General features: G+C 49.1%; 1 protein-coding gene across 3 annotated transcripts in view; it reads right to left on the reverse strand.

Annotated features, from left to right (window-relative positions):
- LOC141156692 (beta-1,3-galactosyltransferase 2-like) overlaps positions 1-20,044 on the reverse strand; it is a 131,600-nt gene that overhangs the window by 21,882 nt on the left and 89,674 nt on the right. The window contains exon 1 of one of the 3 annotated variants that reach the window (XM_073642958.1): positions 7,593-7,770. The exons of the other annotated variants lie outside the window; for them this stretch is intronic. The gene's annotated coding sequence lies outside the window, so the exon portion shown is untranslated. Of the gene's footprint in view, positions 1-7,592; positions 7,771-20,044 lie in introns of those variants that run through there. 3 annotated transcript variants of the gene reach the window in all.

Below are 20,044 nucleotides of genomic sequence, written 5' to 3' on the forward strand. Positions count from 1 at the left end.
GCAAGAGTAAAGAAGGTCATGGAAGATGTCGTTGACCAAATCTTGGAAGACGGCGGGAGCATTGCAGAGACCGAAGGGCATCACACAGTATTCATAGTGACCGTCCCGGGTATTGAATGTCGTCTTCAACTTGTCTACTTGACGGATTTGGACCAGGTTATACGCCCTACGTAGATCTAGAGTGGTAAAGATCCTAGCTCCCCTAAGACGGTCAAACAACTCGGAGATGAAAGGCAGGGGGTATTTGTTCTTTACCGTGATTTGGTTGAGTCCTCTATAGTCAATACAGGGGCGTAATGAAGCATCTTTCTTCTTAACGAAGAAGAATCCGGCTCCAGCCGGGGAGGTAGATTTCCAAATGAATCCCCTGGCCAGATTCTCCTCGATGTACTCCAACATTGCCCGGGTTTCGGCCGACGACAACGGGTAAATACGCCCACGTGGTGGAGTGGCGCCAGGTACCAGGTCGATCGGGCAATCATATGGCCTATGAGGTGGCAGTGTCTCTGCTTCCTTTTTACCGAAGACATCTGCATAGGACCAGTAAGGTGCCGGTAGACCGGGTAAATTAGCCGGAGTAGGTGGAGGACGAGCCGGGCAAATCCTGCCCCCACCGTAAGTACTTCACCGGATTGCCAGTTCAGCACGGGTTCATGAGTCTGGAGCCAGGGTAGACCTAGCAATATGGAGTGAGAGAGTCCAGACAGCACATGGAAGGAGATCTTCTCAGAGTGCAGCATTCCCACCTGCAGGGTTATGGGTTCAGTGACGAGCAGGATGGTCACCGGAAGGAGTCTTCCATCCACGGAGGCGACTGACAATGGTTCAGCCAGAGGTTTGGTGGGAATCCGGTATCTCTCTACCAGGGACTGGGAAAAAAGGTTTCCAGCATCTCCAGAGTCCAGGTGAGCAATTTCAAAGTGACGGTTCTCTCCCCAGGAGATAGAGACAGACAAAGTCAGGGACGGAGAGGGCTTACTTTTGCCTAGGATGACCTCTCCGAGCGGTCCTAGACACTGGAGTTTCCCGGCTTCTCCGGGCAGGACCGGATGAAGTGCTCCTTACTGCCACAATAGAAGCAGCTCCCCTCGGCTCAACGTGACTCTTGGCAGGATTTGACCATCTTGGTCTGGTCGATCTGCATAGGTTTGGGCGCCCGGGGAGTGACTGGTTGAGAGGCAGGTCTCTGGAAAGTAGGAGCAAGGCGAGGAAACTTTCTCTCCCGGGTAGTCTCTTTGGTACGTTCTTGGAAACAGATGTCAATCCGGGTAGCTAGTGACACCAGGTCATCCAGGGTGGTAGGAATGTCCCAACCGGCTAACTCATCCTTAATCCGACCGGAAAGACCCTCCCAGAAGACGGACACCAGAGCCTCGTTGTCCCAGGCAAGCTCAGAAGCGAGGGTATGGAACCGTATGGCATATTGGCCCACGGTGAGATTCTCTTGGCGGAGACGTAGCAGAGAGGAGGCTGAAGAGGATTTTCGTCCTGGTTCATCGAAGACTTTCCGGAAAGCAGCGAGGAAAGACGATAGGTCAGACACCAGGGGATCCCCTCTCTCCCACAGGGGATTTAGCCATGCCAATGCCTCCCCAGTGAGATGGGACATGATGAATGCCACCTTGGCCCGGTCAGAGATGAACTGATGTGCCAAGAGTTCAAAGTGCAGGGTGCACTGGTTTATGAAACCTCGAGCTAAGGCGGGGTTGCCAGCAAAACGTGGAGGTGCAGAGAGCCGGGGTCCATAGCCGGACGCCATAATAGGACTAGGTTGTGGTGCCGCGGAAGCAGGCGCTGCTTGACCAGAGACGGACACAGACGGATCAGACAATGCGCCTAGGCGAGAGTTAACAGACCGCAGGAAGGACAGGACCAACTCCTGTGGAGCCCTCTGACGTAAGACCTCCTGGTGCAGGTCGGAGATTGCGAGGGTCTGGGGGCCACCGGGTTCCACGACCCGAGCAAACTGTTACAGGTCCGCGGGGTGGAACCTCTGTGCTACGGTGCAAGGAGGGACTCAGAGGGGCGTAACTAAGTATCAACCCACACCGACCCTGGTCGTACCGCGGCTAACGACTCCGTAACCAGGGAGGGACCTAGCCGAGGGACCAGGTGCTACTCTGGGGACGACCTTGTAAGGGAGCAGGTGACTCCCACGGTACAGATGGCAGGGACTGACCGGAATAGCAGGTAGGCACAGCAGGCAGGCTGGCGAGCGGAAGCCTCCAGGTAGGCTATCAGATAGACACGGCAAGTGACGGCAGGAGTCTCTAGGTGGGCTGGCAGGTGGTCACGGCAAGTGACAGCAGGAGTCTCTAGGTGGTCACGGCAAGTGACGGCAGGAGTCTCTAGGTGGTCACGGCAAGTGACGGCAGGAGTCTCTGGGAAGGCATGGCAGGTAACAAGCAGGTAACAGACAGGTCACAGGCAAGTGCTCCCAGGTGGGCGGGCTGGCAGGTAACAGGCAGGCAACAGGCAAATGCTCCCAGGTGAGTGGACTGGCAGGCACGGCAGGCAACAGGCAAGTGCTCCCAGGTGAGCGGACTGGCAGGCATGGCAGGTAACAGGCAGGCAACAGGCAAGTGCTCCCAGGTGAGCAAGCTGGCAGGCACGGCAGGTAACAGGCAAGTAACAGGCTGGCGGGCAAGACTGGTAGTCAGGCTAGCAGCGGGACCTGAGGGCTGAAGCAGAGATCAGAAACACTGTGCAACAACTTTTGCTCGAGCACCTCCATTTTGGAGGAGGTGCCTTATATATGGGAGGACCCTCGGCTATTGGCCGGGGACTCCTTAGGATGGCGCGCGCGGCCCCTTAAAGAGGGAGTGAGCGCACGCCCTAAGCACAGTGCCCGGGGAGCTGCACGCGCCGGCAGCAGGAAGAGGTGCGCCGGTGAACGCAGAACGGGGAGCGCGGGTAGCGAGGAGGTGAGTGGGACGGCCCCCTGCCTGGCAGAGACGCCGATGCTACAAAAGGTAGACACCTACCAGAACAATACAATCGCGGTACTCATTTGCCCCGCATCCTAACGCGGTATCCACCGCTTGTTAGTGTACAGCGCCATCGGTGTAAAGCATCTGGAAGACATAAGTATAGGTCAAAGAGTGGGCGTGCGCCGACCGTAACCAATAGAAAAAATGAGCGCTAATAGTACAGATGACGCGGTTAGTTGCTAGGAAGATTACATCCGGTCATGTGTTCTCTATTTGAGTTCCAAACAAGCGGAAATGTGTGTTCCAAGATAGTGTGCGCACCACTTACACCCACATTCAAACTACAAGGCTGTGTGCAGTTAAAAAAGGGAATGAAGAAGCCAGAATAAATAGCAGAAGGAAGTGAAACGAGAGTTCCTTGTCTTTTAAGAGAAATCCCCAGAGAAATTGTGATGGACAGCAGTTTGCAAATTAGTTCTCGGTCTATAAAAGAAAAAGGGATATATCAATATTTAAGACAAAGGTACAGTATATTATTAATGCAAATAAAATATATTGCATTGTAAACAAAGACAATGTTTATAAAAAGGTCACAAATACCGTAATGGGGTCAAATCATATCTACTTAACAAGATCAGACAAATGATAACAGGTCATATTCCCTGTTCGGGCCTTTTGGAGCCAGAGTCTGAAGCTGATGGATCCAAAAGGCCTCCATGTATTTCAAGAAACGAACTCGATCTCCTCCCCTTCTCAACGGGGGGACATGTTCTATAACCTGAAATTTTAATTGTGACACTGTTTGGGAGCATGGCAGGGCTCAGAAGGGAAGGAGAGCAATTTGACTTTTGGAGCTAATTTTCCATTCAAAAAGTGAAATGGCGCTCCTTCCCTTCTGAGCCCTGCCGTGCGCCCAAACAGTGATTTATGACCACATATGAGGTATCAGTGTACTCAGGAGAAATTGCCCAACAAATTTTAGGATGCATTTTATCCTGTTACCCATGGGAAAATTAAAAAATTTAGGCTAAAAGAAAATTTTTGTTAGAAAAATTTAAATGTTCATTTTTTTCTTCCATGTTGCTTTAGTTCCTGTGATGCACCTGAAGGGTTAATAATCTTATTGAATGTAGTTTTGAGTAGCTTGAAGGGTGCAGTTTTTGGAATGGTGTCAAATTTGGGTGTTTTCTGTCATGTACACCCCTCAAAGGGACTTCAAATGTGATGTGGTCACTAAAAAAAATGGTTTTGTAAATTTTGCTGGAAAAAAGATAAATTGCTGATGAACTCTGAACCCTTCAAACTTCCTACCAAATTTTTTTTTTTTCCAAAATTGTGCTGATGTAAAGTAGACATGTGGAAAATGTTATTTATTAACTATTTTGTGTCACATCACTCTCTGGTTTAGCAGAATAAAAATTCAAAATTTGAAAATTGAAAAATGTTCAAAATTTTTCCCATATTTTAGATTTTTTCACAAATAAACACAAATATTATCGACCTAAATTTAATACTAACATAAAGCCCAATATGTCACGAAAAAACAATCTCAGAATCGCTAGGATCCGTTGAAGTGTTCCAGAGTTTTTACTTTGTAAAGGGACATTGGTCAGAATTGACAAAAATGCCAAGGTCTTTAGGGTCAAAATAGGCTGGGTCCTGATACTACGTAAGACGTATCACATGTGGAGAAATCCCTAATCAAATACTTCCTACCTGTGTGGGGATGACAAATCTGGTTACCCCTTTGAATATTATTACATTGTCTACAACGTAGACAAGGAAAGGTTCCCGTCTTCTGTGTCTGTAAAACCCTCTGTCTCCTGTTTCGTGTGGTGCCAAAATCTGCATGCACTAAATTATCCCAAAGATTAGGGGCCCTTTTAAAACATGGAAGGAAAGGATGTGAAAACTCCTTAATATCGGGGAATGCGGTGTTAAGAATATTCCAATGTTTACGAATAGAGCGGTGTATAATATAGGCAAAAGGATGATAAGTGTGTACGAACGGAAGCCTGTCTGTTACAGGAGGATGTGTGGAAGTTGTCGGTTTCAATGACTCTTTTAGTATCCTATCAGGATACCCTCTGTTTTTAAATTTAAACCGCATCTCCTCCAATCTGTTTACACACAAGTCTGGATCTTTAACAATACGTTGTACCCTTCTAAATTGTGATCTAGGGATCGACCGGGTCATTGCAGGTGGATGAAGACTTGTGTAATGTAAAATTCCATTACGGTTGGTAGGTTTAGAATAAAGATCTGTAGATAAATGACCCAAAGTGTCTTTGATTACCATGGTATCCAAAAAATTCATTCGTTGGTTGTCATGTGACATAACGAACCGTAGCTCAGGCCAAGTGGAATCAAGGGTAGAGAAAAACATCTTTAGGGACTCCAATGTGCCCCCCCCATATGCAAAAAATATCATCTATATAACGCTTCCACAGGATAACGTTTTCCCGAAAAAGCGCATTCGGATATACCACCTGTTCTTCAAAGGAGGCCATGAAGCAATTAGCATATGGGGGGGCCACATTAGAGCCCATAGCAGTACCCCTGTTTTGAAGGTAGAAGGAATCTTGGAAAATAAAATAGTTTTTTGGCACCACACGAAACAGGGGACAGAGGGTTTTACAGACACAGAAGACGAGAACCTTTCCTTGTCTACGTTGTAGATAATGTAATAATATTCAAAGGGGTAACCAGATTTGTCATCCCCACACAGGTAGGAAGTATTTGATTAGGGATTTCTCCACATGTGATACGTCTTACGTAGTATATCTTATTAAATGCCCATGTGGCCTCCTTTATGTAGGTGAGACTACGTTACCAGTGAAGGAAAGGATTTCTAAACACAAGTCTACTATCCAATGTAAAAATACCCTGTTACCAGTTCCATACCATTTTGTCTCTTTAGCCCATAATGTGTCACAATTAAAATTTCAGGTGATAGAACATGTCCCCGCGTTGAGAAGGGGAGGAGATCGAGTTCGTTTCTTGAAATACGGGGAGGCCTTTTGGATCCATGAGCTTCAAACTCTGGCTCCAAAAGGCCTGAACAGGGAATATGACCTGTCTTAAATATTGATATATCCCTTTTTCTTTTATAGACCCAGAACTAATTTGCAAACTGCTGTCCATCACAATTTCTCTGGGGATTTCTCTTAAAAGACAAGGAACTCTCGTTTCACTTCCTTCTGCTATTTATTCTTGCTTCTTCAATTCCTTTTTTAACTGCACACAGCCTTGTAGTTTGAATGTGGGCGTAAGTGGCGCGCACACTATCTTGGAACGCACATTTCCGCTTGTTTGGAACGCAAATAGAGAACACATGACCGGATGTAATCTTCCTAGCAACTAACCGCGTCATCTGTACTATTAGCACTTATTTTTTCTATTGGTTACGGTCGGCGCACGCCCACTCTTTGACCTATACTTATGTCTTCCAGGTGCTTTACACCGACGGCGCTGTACACTAACAAGCGGTGGATACCGCGTTAGGACGCCGGGCAAATGAGTACCGTGATTGTATTGTTCTGGTAGGTGTCTATGTATCACCCTGGCCTGGATGCCACAAAATATATTAAAGCTGTGTCTGAGAGCAAGGGGGAGGTTCTCTAGTCAGGGGAAGATTAGCATGCAGTACCTCCTGTCTCAGGCCAGTAGGGGGAGCAGGCTGCCCCTATAAAAGCTGGTGCTGGGGGCAGGGTTAGAGAGAGCTGGACGACCTGTCTCAGGATTCAGGTCCCAGAGCAGAGAGGGACAGTTGTATTGCACCTAAGAGGAAGTGTGGCAGTAGGAGAGCCACAAGCCAGAGACAAGAGGCGAAGAGAGCCTGTCTTGGCAGATAACGGACTTAATTTACCAGACTTTGGTGTCTGAGGCTGGGAGGATTCCACATTCTGCAGCAGATAGCCAGTCCGCAGGGGACTGTATATTCCTTGGCCTAAGAAGCCTGGAGGCCCTGCCACAACAGAAGGGACCAGCAAAGCCGTACAAGGCTGGGAGCAGAAAGGAACCCACGTCGCAGGCCATACAGGCGAGAATACACGGAAAGCTCGGAAACCTGGGCTGTTACCCTATAACGAGGAGATAGCCAGAAGGAGCACAGAAAGCACGGTAGGCCTACACCCTCACCCTGACCAGGGCCAATTTCCCCGTTGCTCTCAGACATCCAGGTCCCCTCCTAGCTGGGACTGTTTGTGGGTCAGTTTACCTGTTCTAGTAAAGACCCTGGACTGCAACCTGTTGTCTGCGTGCTCCTTGCTCCTCCAGCACTATCAGCACTGGGACTCTCACTACCATCACTCCCAACATCCATTATACTGCCCTGGGGCCGCACTCTTCCCGTGGGGAGTCACACTACCCTAGCTGCACACCTCATCAGCCCCAGCGGTCTACATGCAGCGGCGGTTCCTAATAACCGCAATCCACGGGTGGCGTAGTCGGACATAATCATCAGCACATAACGGACTACCACTGGCCTGACCACCCTGAGCCACGGAACCGGGTTGCCACTACTACTCCCATCGTTCCCCTACTGCCCGGATCTGAGTGCCCCACGGCCCAGGGGGCGAGTCAGCTTTGGCGTAGTCGGCAGGATTGCAACCAACCCGCCACAAACGGGTATTGCGTGCCTAGAAAAGACTTTGCACTTACCTGAAAAGAGGTTTCCCGCTATCCGGAGCCGTTTCCAGCTATTTCCAGCCGTCTCCCACCATCTTCCATCGGTTCCCGCCATCTTCAGCCGCTTTCCCGCCATCGGACGCCATCTTCAGGACGCCGCGCGGGAAGAAGAGGGGCGTGGACGTCCAAACCGCGTGAGATCCCAAGCTCCGCCCCACGCACCGACGCTGCGCAAGGTCCTGGAAGGGAGAGAGAGCGACGCTGACGTCATCAGGACGCGACGCAAGGTCCTCGTCCAGAGCAGCAGCAGCGGAGCCGCGGCCTACAGAAGAGGATCGTCGGAAGGTAAGCCACGCTTAACTAGGGGGGAGGAAGATGTCGGACACAGAGGCGCCCACTACCAACGCAGCTGTAGCAGCGGTGATACCCTTTTCCCTGCCCTACATCCCTGGAGCGGCCTGGCTGCCCAAGTACTCAGGGGAGCCCCATGCCCTAACTGACTTTAAGGAAAGGCTGTACAGTTTGTTCCAAGTCTACCCCCTGACAGAGGAACTGAAGGTTAGCATACTAACAGGGCAGTTAACTGGCGCAGCCCAAAGGGAGGTAAAATCATGGCCCACTGAGGAGAAAAGGACTGTGAAGGGTATTCTGGCCCGGCTGCGGGGTACCTTTGACACACGTACCTCCGCTGAGATTAAAATGAGGTTCTATGGATGTAAGCAGCGGGCATAGGACAGCATGAGAGACTATGCCCTAAATCTGCAGGAAGCCTTGAGGGCTATTCAACAAACTGACCCTGGCAGTGTGCAGGAAACGGATAAGCTGCTAACAGAACAATTCATAGAAGGTCTCCTGTCTAGCGCCCACAGGGCCTAACTGCGCCTCATGTTCTTCCAGAACCCTGACCTGACCTTTGCCCAATTTAAGGACAGGGCCATAAGGGTGCTCCGTGAACCCGCAACAAGTGGCGCTATAAACCCCCGGCGCCCTGCTCTCACCTACCACCAGGAGGCGGCGCCCTCCTCTATGGACTCCGTGGAGGCTGATGCACAGGCCCTGAACCAAGCCCCGTCGAAAGATCTGCACCACCAAGTCCAGGAGCTGACCAGGAGCATCGCGGCATTGACCAGGACCGTCCAGGCGTTACAAGTGGACCCATCAAGACCCATCGAGCTGGCTTGAAGTCCGGAGGATGTCCCGTGGCGTCGATAGAGGAGGATCCCGTCGTTTCGAGGGAGGCCCACAGACCGCTACGCAGAGGATGGACAGCCCATTTGCCGTCGATGCAACCAGCCCGGACACATTTCCAGGTACTGTAATTTAAACGGGTCCAACCTGGGGCAGAGGGCCAACCCCCAGGCATAAGATCACCAGGCCCTTATAATTGGCGTAATAAGTACCTTGGGGGGCGCCCGGTTTTACCCGTGGTGCTGGACGGTATCCCCATGAGCTCCTTGCTGGATATTGGGTCGCAAGTAACCACTATCCCTTATGTACTTTTTAAGCAGTATTGGACTGATGCTGATATCACACGGTATCCAGACAGTAACTTGAGCATCATCGCCAGTAATGGCTTGCCCGTGCCGCAGATGGGGTTCAAGGAGATGACCATTAAAGTTGGTAAAGTTGAACTGCCGGCACAGGGAGTAATTATTGTGGACATTGACCGTCGTGAAAGTCACCCTAAAATAACTGTGGGTACTAACGTGATTGAAAATTGTCTTTCAGAGGTAATTGTAATCTTACAACAGGTGGCGGTGAATGCTAGTTCCAGCCAACAGAGAGTCCTCAACAAGGAGATAAAAGCCCTGATGAGACGGCAGCAGGTAGAACTGTCTGGTGGTGATATCGGTAGCGTAAGACTGAGTGACCCATTCCCCATTTCCATGCCTCCCAAAAGTGAAATGATGATCTGGTTTCGGACTGCAATCGGGTTGAGAGGTAGAGACTACCAAGCCATGGTAGAACCCGTGTACTCAGACAGCAGGCCCACCATTTTGACAGCCCGGGGGGTGGTTGATGTCCGTCATGGGAGGGTGCCCGTCCGCATCCTCAACATTGGGGAGAGGGAGGTACACTTACCCAGGTACGCTACACTCGCTAAGCTGTTTGTGGTTGAAAACAAAGCTATCAGGGCCGTGGAACCCTTGCCTCCATCTCCTCAGGCGGAGGGTAATGGCTCCCAGAAACAAAAGGAGGACTGGTGCCAGAAACTCCATGTGGGTGCTGACTCCACTCCCCTGCACCAAAAACAAGGAGTCTACCGGGTGGTCCAGGAGTACGAGAGAATTTTTAGGAAGCACCCGCTAGACTTCGGCAGAGTAAAGGGAATAGAACACCACATCCCCACAGGGAGCCACCCACCGATAAAAGAAAGACACCGACCTGTACCCCCTGCACATTACCAGAACGCAAAGGGCATGCTAAAAGAAATGAAAGAAGCTGGGGTCATTAGAGATAGCTGTAGCCCCTGGGCAGCCCCCTTGGTTCTGGTGAAAAAGAAGGACGGCACCATGAGAATGTGCGTAGACTATAGACAAATCAACGGTATCAACCACAAAGACGCATATCCGCTGCCTAGAATAGAAGAGTCTTTAGCCGCACTAAAATCAGCTAACTTCTTTTCTACTTTGGACCTTACTAGCGGGTACTGGCAGGTTCCTGTGGCAGAGGCTGACTAGGAGAAGACCGCCTTCACCACCCCGATGGGACTGAGCAAATTCAACTGTATGCCTTTCGGGCTCTGCAACGCACCAGGGACCTTCCAGCGGCTGATGGAATGCTGTCTAGGGCACCGAAACTTCGAGACGGTCCTCCTTTACCTGGACGACGTGATCATCTATTCGAAGACCTACGAGGACCATCTCAAACACCTGGCTGAGGTGTTCGAAGCCCTGGCAGGCTATGGCCTGAAGGTGAAACCATCGAAGTGTCACCTGTTGAAACCAAAGGTCCAGTACCTAGGGCACGTAGTAAGCGCGGAAGGAGTAGCCCCCGACTCTGACAAGGTCACGGCAATCAAGAGCTGGCCAAGCCCCTCGAACATCAAAGAGGTGAGACAGTTTCTCGGGTTGGTAGGCTACTACCGAAGGTTCATCCCCGGGTTCACTAAGATGGCAGCTCCTATGCAGGACCTCCTGATCGGACAGTCTAAGTCCAGAAGTCAAAAGCCACCCTTCAAGTGGGATAAACCGGAAGAGGAGTCCTACCGCCAGCTAAAGATGGCCCTCACGGGGGATGAGATCCTGGCCTACCCTGATTATGGCCAGCCTTTCATTCTCCACACAGACGCCAGTAATGTGGGACTGGGAGCCGTACTGTCCCAAAACCAACAGGGCAGAGAACGGGTGATCGCGTACGCCAGCCGGAAGCTGAGGCCCACCGAGAGGAACCCGGAGAATTACAGCTCCTTCAAGCTAGAATTCTTGGCGGTGGTGTGGGCCGTGACGGAACGCTTCAAGCATTGCCTGGCCTCCGCAAAGTTCACCGTGTACATGGACAACAACCCGTTGACACACCTGGACAATGCAAGACTGGGTGCCCTGGAACAGCGGTGGATGGCCCGTCTCTCCAACTATGACTTCGTGATCAAGTACCGGGCAGGCAAAACCAATGCCAACGCGGACGCCCTATCAAGAATGCCTCACTTACCTGAAGGTGACGAAGACCCAGAAGAGCTGGAGGAGGTAGAACTCCCCGCGTTTCACCGGTATGGAGCCGCTCAATACTCCCACCGCGTGAAGGAGGAGGATCTAACAACCGTGATGATCAATCCCCTACCTCACCACAGCTGGGCCGAGACCCAAGATAGTGACCCTGCCATCCGCCTGGTGAAAGATCTGCTGACCCAGGAAGATGCCCGCATGGATCCGGACGCCCCAGAGAAAGCCAAGCAGCTATGGAAAGAGAAGAGCAAGCTGTTCCTCTACGAAGGCAAGTTGTGCAGAAGGATTGTCAACCACCGGACGCACGAGCTGACCTGGCAAGTCGTGGTCCCAAGGCGGGATGCAGCTATGGTCCTGGAGGCTTACCATGACAGAGCGGGGCACTTGGGTTGGAAGAAACTGGAGTTCCTGCTAAGAGGAAGGTTCTTTTGGGTCGGCATGAGAGGAGCTGTAGAAAAATGGTGCAGAGACTGTGGCCCTTGTCACCTAAGGAGGAAGGACCGCACCAGCCAGAAGACACCCTTGAGGCCCATCGTCACCATGCAGCCTCTTGAGCTGGTAGCTCTGGACCATGTCAAATTGGCTCCAAGCCGTTCAGGATACATCTATGCCCTGACAATCGTGGACCACTATTCCCGTTTTCTAGTGGTGGTCCCGGTAAAGGACTTGACAGCCCAAACAGCAGCCAGAGTCTTCCAGCAATACTTCTGCCGTCCACACGGGTATCCGGAACAGGTCCTGACAGACCAGGGTCCAGCGTTTGAAGCTGAAATCTTCCAGGGGTTCTGCAACCTCTATGGCTGTAAGAAGATTCGGACAACGCCTTACCATCCACAAACCAACGGGATGTGTGAGAAGATGAACAATATAGTCATTGATCTCCTGAAGACGTTGCCCCTGGAGGAATGCAGCCTGTGGCCAGAAAAACTGCCGGACCTGATAGACTTATACAATCATATCCCGGTGAACGCTACCAACTGCACCCCGGCTTACCTGATGCGAGCCAGACCAGGTAAGCTGCCTGTAGACCTGGAGATGGGAGTCCTAACACCTGAGGACACCTCCCCGGATGCAGACTGGGATACGGAAAGGCAACTGCAGTACAAGAAGGTACAGGAGAGTGTGGAGAAGAGCCTGGCCCAGGTGAGAGAGAGGCAAGAAAAACTCTTCAACCAACACGCCCCTGCTGGTCCCTTAGAACCTGGTGAGCAAGTCCTGAAGTGGAAGAGAAGGCTACATAAGTTGGATGACCAGTGGGAAAGGGAACCCTACACCGTACTGCAGTCTGATCACGACAACCCGAAGGTGTGCGTGATCACCAAGGACGAAGGAGAAACCACTAGTACCATCTCCAGAGACCACCTCAAAAGGTGCCCCGAGCAACTCCGAAGTGCAGAAGAGGATCAGAGTGACCTTGAACCCGCAGAGGACAAGGAAGAAATAATCAGCACCGTTCTCGGAGAGTTCCCTCAGTCCTGGACTCGAATAAATGATACTATAGTGGTACCCGTCCTGCATTTCCTGCAACCGGCACAGCAACAACCAACACCAGAGCCGGAAGGTGAAGAGGAGCAAGCAGTTCCAGAGGCAGAAGAACCTGTACCAGCATCCCAGGAGAGTCAACCCTCTGCTGACAGTGAGCCTGCCATGCCTGCGGTAAGCCAAAGGACCCGCAGACAGCTGCTTGCCCTACCTGTACACCCAGCTGGTAGCTGTACCCCTAACGCTAGTGGGGAAAGCCAGGTTGGTCCACCACCAGACAGTGGGTTAAGGAGGTCAACCAGGAGCACAAACGGGCAGATACCCGCTCGCTGGAGAATATAGGGTGCACTAAGATTGTAAATAACCCTGTTGCCAAATGTTTAAATGTTTGCCAAGTTATATGCATGTTTGGTAATTCTGTGTTTCAGTTTCTTGCAGCTACCGTAAGGACTCACAGGTTATGGACTTTTTATAACCGGGATCTTGTATGGACTGCGTTCAGAGCCTAACCAAGGAATGAACTAAGACTGTGAAGGACTTGGGGTAGGACAGACCCCCACCTGGTTAAGGCTCCCCGTTGTATTGGTGATATGGACACCCGGTCACAGACCACACTGTGACCTTAAGAACTCAATCTGCGTCACTTTCCTGTTAATGTTTTATAGTCATGTATATTGTCTTTGTTTATTGTTTAGTCCCGGAGTACTAAATTTTACTAGGGGGGAATGTGTCACCCTGGCCTGGATGCCACAAAATATATTAAAGCTGTGTCTGAGAGCAAGGGGGAGGTTCTCTAGTCAGGGGAACATTAGCATGCAGTACCTCCTGTCTCAGGCCAGTAGGGGGAGCAGGCTGCCCCTATAAAAGCTGGTGCTGGGGGCAGGGTTAGAGAGAGCTGGACGACCTGTCTCAGGATTCAGGTCCCAGAGCAGAGAGGGACAGTTGTATTGCACCTAAGAGGAAGTGTGGCAGTAGGAGAGCCACAAGCCAGAGACAAGAGGCGAAGAGAGCCTGTCTTGGCAGATAACGGACTTAATTTACCAGACTTTGGTGTCTGAGGCTGGGAGGATTCCACATTCTCCAGCAGATAACCAGTCCGCAGGGGACTGTATATTCCTTGGCCTAAGAAGCCTGGAGGCCCTGCCACAACAGAAGGGACCAGCAAAGCCGTACAAGGCTGGGAGCAGAAAGGAACCCACGTCGCAGGCCATACATGCGAGAATTCACGGAAAGCTCGGAAACGTGGGCTGTTACCCTATAACGAGGAGATAGCCAGAAGGAGCACAGAAAGCACGGTAGGCCTACACCCTCACCCTGACCAGGGCCAATTTCCCCGTTGCTCTCAGACATCCAGGTCCCCTCCTAGCTGGGACTGTTTGTGGGTCAGTTTACCTGTTCTAGTAAAGACCCTGGACTGCAACCTGTTGTCTGCGTGCTCCTTGCTCCTCCAGCACTATAAGCACTGGGACTCTCACTACCATCACTCCCAACATCCATTATACTGCCCTGGGGCCGCACTCTTCCCGTGGGGAGTCACACTACCCTAGCTGCACACCTCATCAGCCCCAGCGGTCTGCATGCAGCGGCGGTTCCTAATAACCGCAATCCACGGGTGGCGTAGTCGGACATAATCATCAGCACATAACGGACTACCACTGGCCTGACCACCCTGAGCCACGGAACCGGGTTGCCACTACTACTGCCATCGTTCCCCTACTGCCCGGATCCGAGTGCCCCACGGCCCAGGGGGCGAGTCATCTACCTTTATTCTTCTGGGGCTGCTGATAGTAATTTAGGTTACTTACCTGGCACTTTATTACTTTACAGAAATAATTCCATACATGTGAGGCATTGGGTCCCACATTTACCCTTATCTCTCAATCATACAGGTACGCTTCTTTTTCTCCTATTTCTCCTGCATTCTATTTTTGCTCACCTCTCCTTGAGTTATAGAAAGCATTATATTGGACTCTATCACAGCGTTGTTATTGTATCCTGTATGTATTTTCAATATATTCTATGCATTCTGCTGTTGAGATATATGAATTTTTGCTGAGATAAAAACATACATGACTGGAATATGAATATTGTAGTATCAATTTTATTTTCAATATTATTTTCTATGTATTTATTTTTCTGTTGATTTCATTATTGCAGAGTGTTCTGATGAAGGTCTATCTGACCGAAACGTTGCTACCTAACACTCCTGATTGAATAAAAAGTTTTGTCAATTTTTGAGAAATTATCTTGAGTGCTGAGTGTTTACATTACATATAAGCGCACACTGTCAGTGGTCAGGGAGACCCACCTATGTGACTAGTCAATAGCATGGCTCAGGCCCCAGAAGTTATTAAAAATGTGTTTTTTCTCTGAAACGCTGTGTTTCAGAAACAAACATACCTGGCTGGGATGCTACAGCCAGTGGCTGATACATATTTGGGCAGCATGTACAGTGAAGGAAATAATTACCGTATTTTTCGGACTATAAGACGCACTTTTTTGCTCCAAAATTTTGGAGGAAAATTGGGGGTGCATCTTATAGTCCGAATGTTGCTGGGGGGTATATATATATATATTCTGTGCTGGGAGGAGCGGTTGCGGTGGAGGAGCAGGGCACAGGAGGCAGCAGCCGCCTGCTGCAGCCTACACTGTCCCTGCTGCTAAAGAAAATGAATATTCCCTGCTCCCTATGCCCATAGGCGCGGGGATCACTCAATATTCATGCTCCTTAATAGCGGCACACAGTGTATCAGCAGCATGGCTCCTGCTGCTGCCGGGCAATCGCGTGTGCCCGCTGTTAAAGGGCATGAGAGGAAAGGTGAGCAGGAGTGTTTATTTTTTTATGTGCAGTCTGATGGGGATTAGGGGGACCATGCATACTAGGATAAGGATGAGGGGGCCATATATACCAGGGTAAGGATGAGGGGGCCATACATACCAGGATAAGGATGAGGGGTGCCATGCATACCAGGATAGGGATGAGGGGTGCCATGCATACCAGGATAAGGATGAGGGGTGCCATGCATACCAGGATAGGGATGAGGGGTGCCATGCATACCAGGATAGGCATGAGGGGTGCCATGCATACTAGGATAAGGATGAGGGGTGCCATGCATACCAGGATAAGGATGCGGGGTGCCATGCATATCTGGATGGAGGGATGCCATGCATATCAGGATGGGGATGGGAGCCACGTATAATAGGAAGGGGGGGCATATCTACCAGGATGGGGGATATTATCAAAATTGGGGGACATTACCCCTATTCCAGTGTCAGCAACAGACCCGCTCCCCCTTAACAGTGCATCGTGACCACATTATTTGCTTACATTTTTTTTATATTTTCCTCCTCTAAAACCTAGGTGCGTCTTATGGTCCGGTGCATCTTATCGTCCGAAAAATACGGTATTTGATCACTTGCCATTTTTGTAAGTTTGCTCACTGACAAAGACATGAACAGTCTAATTTTAAGAGTAGATTAACTTTAACATTGAGAGAACGAATATCCCCCCAAAAAATCAAGAAAATCACATTGTATAAATTAGATATATTTATTTGCATTTTGCAGTGAGAAATAAGTATTTGATCCCCTACAAACCATTATGAGTTCTGACTCCTACAGACCAGTTAGACACTCCTTATCAACTTGTTACCTGCAATAAAGGCAGCTGTCTTACATAGTCACCTGTATAAAAGACTCCTGTCCACAGACTCAATTAATAAGTCAGACTATAACCTCTACAACATGGGCAAGACCAAAGAGCTTTCTAAGGATGTCAGGGACAAGATCATAGACCTGCAAAAAGCTGGAATGGGCTACAAAACCATAAGAAAGACGCTGGGTGAGAAGGAGACAACTGTTGGTGCAATAGTAAGAAAATGGAAGAAATACAAAATGACTGTCAATCGACATCGGTCTGTGGCACTATGCAAAATCTCACCTCATGGGGTATCCTTTATCATGAGGAAGGTGAGAAATCAGCCTAAAACTACAAGGGGAGAACTTGTTAATGATCTCAAGGCAGCCACAGTCACCAGGAATATCATTGGTAACACATTACGCCTTAAAGATTTAAAATCCTGCAGTGCCCGCAAGGTCCCCCTGCTCAAGAAGGCACATGTGCAGGCCCATCTGAAGTTTGCCAATGAACACATGGATGATTTGAGTTATTGGGAGAAGGTGCTGTGGTCAGATGAGACAAAAATTGAGCTCTTTGGAATTAACTCAACTCGCCGTGTGTGGAGAAAGAGAAATGCCTATGACCCAAAGAACACCATCCCCACTGTCAAGCATGGAGGTGGAAACATTATGTTTTGGATGTGTTTCTCTGCTAAGGGCACAGGACTACTTCACCGCATCAATGGGAGAATGGATGGAGCCATGTACCGTAAAATCCAGAGTGACAACCTCCTTCCCTTTGCCAGGACATTAAAAATGGATCGTGGCTGGGTCTTCCAGCAAGACAATGACCCAAAACATACAGCCAAGGCAACAAAGGAGTGTCTCAAAAAGAAGCACATTAAGGTCATGGAGTAGCCTAGCCAGTCTCCAGACCTTAATCCCATAGAAAACTTATTGAGGGAGTTGAAGCTTCGAGTTGCCAAGCAACAGTCTCAAAATCTGAATGATTTAGAGATGATCTGCAAAGAGGAGTGGACCAAAATTCCTCCTGACATGTGTGCAACCCTTATCATCAACTACAAAAAAACTTCTGATTGCTGTGCTTGCCAACAAGGGTTTTGCCACCAAGTATTAAGTGTTGTTTGCCAGAGGAATCAAATACTTATTTCTCACTGCAACAGGCAAATAAATGTATCTAATTTATACAATGTGATTTTCTTGATTTTTTTGGGGGATATTCTATCTCTCAATGTTAAAATTAACCTACCCTTAAAATTATAGCCTGTTCATGTCTTTGTCAGTGGGCAAACTCACAAGAACAGCAAGGGATCAAATAATTATTTCCTTCACTGTATCAGCTGACAGGTTCAATTTAAATCACATCAGGTTGTTTTACTAGAAACTCGCATACATGGAAAAAATTAGTTACAGTTAACGATGAGCGAGCACTAAAATGCTCAGGTGCTCGTTGCTCGGGATGAGCAAATCGTAATGCTCGGGTGCTCGACCTGAGCTACGAGCCCAATGTAAGTGAATGGGATACTCAAGCATTTTTCTGACGGCCTAAAAATTGCCCAAATCAATGGGAGAAGTGCTGGAATGACATGAGAACAGCATGGGGAAGACCCCTGAAAGCATCTCTAACTCCCAGGTCACTGCTGTCAACAATGTTGTCAGAGTATTACACCACTTTTACGGACTGACAGTAAAACATACAAAAACGAAGCCAAAATAGATTTTCCTGGAAAAAACGTTAAAGAACATTCTTTCCAGGGTAATGACTTGTATATAAGGAAAAAAAATGCTCCTCCACACCTTGGGTTATGTTCACAAATAGCGTTTTTGATGCATTTTTGCACTTTTGCATTGCTTTCAACAGTGAAAAATACATTCACCAGTAAATGTCATTTTAGCATGTTACTACCTTATCTACCCATGTGGTGTGTGAGACACGATTGTCAAATTTGCAATATTCGCTAATTTATTCGTAGAATATTCGCCGAACATTACCGAACCCCATTGGATTCAAAACTAAACGCACACACAACACTTTTAAACGGGCCCAAAAGCTGCCAAAACACATTAAATTAGGGGAAAACACCAGGAAATTGCCATCAATTGACCCAGAGCACAAGTATTATAACTATTATTATTTATTATTAAAGCGCCATTTATTCCATGGCGCTTTACATGTGAAAAGGGGTCACCAACTGGTACAAGAGGAGAGAGGACCCTGCCCACATGGGCGCATAAACAATCTACAAGGGGTGGGTGAGGATACAATAGGTGAGGGTACAACTAATCGTGCAGTAGTATGGTGGAGCGAGGGTAAGCAAATTGTAAGCTTGACAGAAGAAGTGGGTCTTTAGCTTCCTTTTGAAGGGTTCTACGGTAAGCAAGAGTCTGATGTGTTGGGGTACAGAGTTCCACAGTAGAGGAGATGCACGGGACAAATCTTGTATGCGATTGTGGCAAGAAGACATAAGAGGGAAGTAGAGAAGGAAATCTTGTAATGGTGGGAGGTTGCATGCAGGTAAGTTCAGGGAGACTAGGTAACAGATGTATTAAGGAGACATGTTTTCGATGGCTTGGTATGCCAAATCTAGGCTTTTCAACTGCAGTCTCTGGGCAACGGGTACCAGTGCAGGGATTGACAGAGGGGAGAAGCCGGGGAATAGCGGTGTGGATTAGTCGGCCAGCACAGTTTAGGATAGGTTGGAGGAGTATGAGAGTGGTAGAAGGGAGGCCATAGAGCAGGAGCTTGCAGTAGTCACTGTTTTGCTCGGAGGTGCACCTGTTACATTAACTTCACAGGCCTGTGTTATGCCTTCACACAGGCTTGAAGTACACACAGCTTCCTGCTCTGCAGCTAGCAAACAAACCACTGACATACCCAAACCTTTGCTGAGGTTTAAATGTGAATCCCGGCCATGAGCCAGTTGTAAGACCCGGGCTGGAGGGAGTGACCCGCCACACTACCATCCTGTAGATCACTCAAAAAATAAAAGCCAAGGTCAGGTTTTCTTAAATCCGACTTGGTAAAATAGCTTGACCAAGTCCAAACTTTTACTTTTATTTTTCACTGCAAGCACAGCTGTTTCTGATTGCAATGCACTCCAGCGGGTTCAATATGCCTCTATGCGCATCCTGGGGGATACATGCCGTCCCTCGCATATGATCCCCCTCACTGCCTCACAACAGCTATCCATGCCGAGTTTGAGCAATGGCTGTCTCCACTGAATCTGGAGCAAGGGAAGGCCGTGTGCGATAACAGAGCAAACCTGGTGACGGCCCTACGCCAGGGCAACCTCACACACCTACCTTGCATGGCTCACATCCTCAACCTGATGGTGCAGTAATTTCTCCGCCACTATCCCGACCTGGATGCGATGCTGCAGAAACCATGGTCTCTGTGTGCTCACTTAAAACTATAAAAACAGCAGGATCTTTAGTATAAAAACCAGACTTGTCAATGTAACCTCTTAATCCTTGCAAGCTTCAACATAATGTTCACAAGGTAGACAGCAGTAGTGGTTGATCTCCTAGACAATGAGCTAACTCCTTCATGATGATAGAGGCCCTCATCTCCTTAGCTTTCTGGTTGTCACAAATAATTTGGAGATTTGTGGCAGTTTTGGTTATGTTGTAATTTAAATGTATTTTTTTCATTTTGGTCCAGCAAGGGTTAATGTTAGTGTCTTGCTGGCAGCCTTTTGT

Source organism: Phyllobates terribilis, unplaced genomic scaffold, assembly GCF_046119375.1.
Source record: "Phyllobates terribilis strain yellow unplaced genomic scaffold, ASM4611937v1 Scaffold_8__6_contigs__length_399053987, whole genome shotgun sequence".
NCBI classification, from domain to species: domain Eukaryota; kingdom Metazoa; phylum Chordata; class Amphibia; order Anura; family Dendrobatidae; genus Phyllobates; species Phyllobates terribilis.